We start from the raw sequence: 5,132 nt of genomic DNA, 5'->3' as shown, positions 1-5,132 counted from the left end.
AAGTATTACTTCTTTATTTTTTTAATAAAAAGTTTATTTTAGTGAAGCCCTACATTGTTTGCTTTTTTTTTGCTGCATCGATGTTTTGCTGTGAGAAGTTGAGGTTTGACGTGATTTTGTCACCCAAGTCCTTGAAGCACTGAACGTTTTTGAGTTTGACGCCGCGCATTTCGTAATCGAACTTCTTATTTCTTGTTCCAACTTGAAGGACCTGGCACTTATCTATGTACTACATTAAAGGGCATCTCCCATCTATCAGACCAAGCTGAAATTTTATACAAATCCTCTTGAAGGCTTTGTCTGTCTTCGTCAGTGAGAACCGAGTTACCAATCTGTGTGTCGTCTTCAAATTTACTAATGAGATTATTGATTCCAACGTCCACATCGTTGATGTAAATAATGAAGAGCACTGGGCCAAGGACCGAACCCTGAGGGACGCCACAAGTGACCGGCGCCCACTCTGAGTTAAATCCGTCAATCACCACTCTTTGTTGTCTATTGCTCAACCAATTCGGGATCCATTGGTGCACTTGATCGTCAGTACCTAGTTGCTTTAATTCATAAAGTAATTTATGATGTGGCACTTTATCAAACGATTTCTGGAAATCAAGATAGACTACGTCCAGTAGTTTCGTTACGTCGTAAACTGGCAGGATTTTTTGTTACGGAAGCCATGTTGTGATCTTTAATTAATGCGTGCCTCTCAAGGTAACTCACAATATTCTCTCTGATTATGCTCTCGAGTAGCTTACCTACAACTGAAGTTAGACTAATGGACCTGTAATTACCCGGTATTTCTCTCTTAAAAATCGAGTTACGTTAGCCTTTTTCCAATCCGAAAGGATGATGCCTTGTCGCAAGGCCATATTGAACACGTTTGTGAGAGAAGAGGGCATTTAGCTCTTTGTTTCTTTAATTAAGTAGTAGAGGATATACTATGTTAGGTCCCGGACTTTCATTTGTTATTTGAGAGCTTTTAGGACTTCATCAGAAGTTATTATATTACAAAGTTAGGCAATGCATGAACGAGTTTTACGTTAGTACTGTTTTCGTCGCTGGTGATGGTGGTAGTGGTGGGAAGGCTGCGAGTATTAAATACCGAGGAAAAGTAATTGTTTAACAAGTTCGCAACGTGTTGGCTGTCAGTCACTAGTTCACCGTCAGTTTGTTAGAGGTCCAATTCCACTTCTGATCGCCTTTCTGTTGTTTATATAACTGAAGAAGGATTTCGTTTTATTTTCACAGGTGGCTGCAATGTTTTCTTCATATCAACACTTTGCCTGATTTGATGACATACTAATCTTTTTACTCACCGCCTGGCTTCATGATAAAGTCTAATGTTTTCGGGCGTGTTTTGCTCTTTCTTTAGCCTGTAAGACAATTTTATCTCCTTAACCGAATGTTTAATTTCGCTATTACACCAAGCTGGACTTTTATTAGTGTTACTTCGCTTCTCGTAAAATGGGACCATGAAAAGAGAGAGAGAGAGAGAGAGAGAGAGAGAGAGAGAGAGAGAGAGAGAGAGAGTGTGTGTGTGTGTGTGTGTGTGTGTGTGTGTGTGTGTGTGTGTGTGTGTGTGTGTGTGTGTGTTAGAGAGAGATCATTGCATTTTGTACAAGCAAAATGTCCCCAAACAGTACTTGACAAAAAGCCTGGCGAGAAAACTTTTCCCTTCTATCTGTGTGCTGTTGGTTGAGAGCAGGTGAGGCGACTCCACTTCCACCACAGCCACACCCACCCACCCACATGCACACATTAAGAAAAAAATCACCCTGAGTAACAGAGTGGCTACGACCGTCACGAAATGAGAATGAACGATATTGTCTGCAAAAATGTTAACGTCGTGTGAAGGTGGAGTCTTCCAGTTAGTCCTTAACCCACTAAGGTGGCGACGCGAGTATATAAGGCGCTGCAGAGCCTCTGGTCGGCACTTGCGATCTTGCCAAGGTAAGTGAAGTATTCGAGTAGGGAAAACAGTGGCCAGAGGGACGAGACAAAAAGGAAAAAGGCTACTGACAGTTGCAGCAGCTAATATGGTGTTCACGATGGAAAAAAAAAATCACGCATATGCCTTTTTCATGCTTACAAGGCTGTCTTACTTTTTTCTCATTGCTATGGTTTTTCTTTATTTCTTTCGCATCTTTTTCAATCACAGTTTCATCCAAACGTAATTATGCATGCTGTGAAACCTTTAGATTAAGCCCCTACCAACTAGAGCTACTCTTGGTGAGAAAAAGCTTAACCAATGAGCGTCCATCCTCGAGAACCATCTACTCGTTTTCAACATGATCCGCAGTAATGGATCCAACAGTGGCCAATGCATGAGTACTTTATCGTCATTTATTTAATTTACCATAGTTTTCAGGGGCTTGTTGTATTTACCTTCCAAATTGCCAGAAATGTTTTTGCATTAACATGAGTGATGAAGAAAAAAAATAATTAACGTCAGAGACATAGTTACTCTATTGTTTTTTTCTTGTCCACTCAACACAACACAACGTGCATTATTTGAGATATCGTATTTACCTTCGCGGCAACACACTCCTCTGGACTAACACCGTGACGTAACTTTTGCATCAGAGACTTTGGGATACAGAGGAATGGGTGAGCGATGTTTTGGCGCTCATGTGATGCAGCAGTGTGTGTGCGAGTTGTCCAGGCGAGAAGAGGGAGTTGTAAGGAATGTGGCCCTATCTTCAAAACATTGAATGAGGCCGTTCAAAAGATAGCAAGGATTAATTTCACCAGAAGTGTTTTGCTGGTCAAGTTGGCTAATAACACGACAAAAGAAGTTGGTAGGGATTCGGACACTTTCATTCTATAGGTCAGCTTAAATGTGATCAAATACTAACGCCGTGAATCATCGCTTTCTCTTTTAAGAGATAATTATGGATCTTGGATTTCTCTTGTGTTACTACTATTATGAACATCCAGTTGGAGCACACACACACACACACACACACACACACACACACACACACCACTTCGTGGCGCAACTTGTAAAGCGCTGCGCTGCCAGGCTTCACAGTCTGACAGGGCGGCGGTTCGAGCCCGCTCAGGCCGGATTCTTTCCGTTGACTAGGACCGGTTACTGTCCCCCCTTGAGCAAGGGGGATGGGGTGTGTGAGGTCCTGGCAGTACCCACAGATCGACGATAAATAGCACTTGCTCATGTCGGGAGGGTACCTGCTGGCGATTACGAGTCCAACACGTGATCAGGCTGTGGTGAATTACAGACACACTTCGCCCCCCCCCCCGCCCCCTGACCACCCCCATCATATATATATATATATATATATATATATATATATATATATATATATATATATATATATATATATATATATATATATATATATATATATATATATATATATATATATATACACACATTCAAGCACATGATTCTTCACCAACAGATGAAATTCGTGGTCGTGCTGCTGTTGGTGGGGCTCGCTGCCTGCGTGCCGCAGCGGGGGTTCAGTAAGAACAGGGGCCGCCAGCAGTTCAACAGGGGAGGCGGTTTCAGAAATGATGGTGGAAACAGAGGAGGCCAGGTATGTTTATAATAGAAAATTAATGCAGACAACAATCGTTTAGGAAGAAGAATGCTCTTGTTGACTCGCTATAATCCTCATGGGATGATATCATCGTGTGACGGTGGTCTGCTATAAGCATTAGCAGCATAGACTTTGCCTTTTGTTTCAGGTCCACCACTCGGAAGGAGGTATTGATTACAACTACTCCTGGCGGAACGGCCAGAGTCAGCTGACCGGCGGTGGGGCAGAATCTTACTGCAGAGGGCTGGGCGGTGGATGGGCTGCTGTTACCATTGACTCTCCTGCGAAGAATAGCTTTATCTATGGTCTGATTAGGAATGGTAAGTAGTGATTGAATTTTTCATACTCATCCATTAGATTTACAATAAAGTATTATGAGATTCTTCTTTTAATACTAATAATATAAATGATCGATGTAATGTGCTCTGTGTAACTTGATTCAGTTGCTTTCATATCCAGTTGTGCTTATAAAAGAATAAAAAAGAAAACAAAGTGGCAAGTTATTTTGCCACAATACTTTAAGTAAAGAATAAAAGAAGCTTTTCTGACTCTCACAGAGAGACTCCAATACATCTGGACGGGAGCCCGTAAGAGCGGCAGAGGTTTCACCTGGGCCAATGGTAGTCCCCTCGACTTTGCTGACTGGTCCCACACCGGCGGGTGAGTTATTCCGATGTGTGTGTGTGTGTGTGTGTGTGTGTGTGTGTGTGTGTGTGTGTGTGTGTGTGTGTGTGTGTAGCAGGATTGCCAGAGGCTCTTCCCTTCAACAAAATTTAAGAATTCGTTATTCTGAATTTATGCTCAGTGTGTGGCTGGTGACAAACGGTGGTATGTGTTTCATCCTACAGGAGAGGACGTCCTCAGCCAGACAACCGTGAAGGGAATGAAGACTGTCTCGCCGTGCTGGACAATATTTACGGTGATGGGCTCAAATGGCACGACGTCGCATGCTCCCACAGGAAACCCACCGTGTGTGAGCGCAGGAGCTAGGATGCCTGTCTTCATCACATTTCACCAGATGTCCTTATCTTCCCCCTGACAGCCATGATGAAAAGCTTTTCTCCGCACTCCTTTCTCTTCCCAACCAATGCCTGTCTTTTATAATTCCCCATGTGAGAGAGATCTTGCGACTTTCTGTATTTTCGTGTGTGATTATCAGATATTGTCTTCCTTATCTGTACACTGTATTTATCTAAATTCTCTCTCTCTCTCTCTCTCTCTCTCTCTCTCTCTCTCTCTCTCTCTCTCTCTCTGTATTCAAATTATTATGGTAACCATTGACATTCTAAATATGTATTTATTGAGCAATTAGCCTCACCCAACTTATGATATTCTTATGAAAGGAAATAAAATGTGATAAAGTATTTGACATATTCTTTTCAAAAGCGGGAAAATTTATTTTTCATATCATACACACGCTGGAAAAGAAAATTGAAAACTTTGAATTAAAAAACAAAAACAGCACAAGTATCAACTGACTGAAAAAAAATAAAAAAATAAAAAAATAAAATATCAACTCTTACTATAACAACACGAATACATCAGTAAAAAAAAAAATAATAAAAAAAAATT

At 41.4% G+C, this 5,132-nt stretch overlaps 1 protein-coding gene across 4 annotated transcripts in view; it reads left to right on the top strand.

Moving 5' to 3' along the window:
* Nucleotides 1-4,473, top strand: part of LOC127001941 (L-selectin-like) — a 38,278-nt gene extending 33,805 nt beyond the window's left edge. Inside the window, exon 4 of one of the 4 annotated variants that reach the window (XR_007755599.1) lies at nucleotides 4,409-4,473. The gene's annotated coding sequence lies outside the window, so the exon portion shown is untranslated. Of the gene's footprint in view, nucleotides 1-103; nucleotides 119-4,408 lie in introns of those variants that run through there. The other 3 variants (XR_007755601.1, XR_007755604.1, XR_007755571.1) reach the window with 3 other exon arrangements.
* The last annotated feature ends 659 nt before the right edge of the window (nucleotides 4,474-5,132 follow it).

Source organism: Eriocheir sinensis, chromosome 2 (genome assembly GCF_024679095.1).
Source record: "Eriocheir sinensis breed Jianghai 21 chromosome 2, ASM2467909v1, whole genome shotgun sequence".
NCBI lineage: Eukaryota > Metazoa > Arthropoda > Malacostraca > Decapoda > Varunidae > Eriocheir > Eriocheir sinensis.
This window is presented reverse-complemented; position numbering and strand designations above follow the sequence as displayed.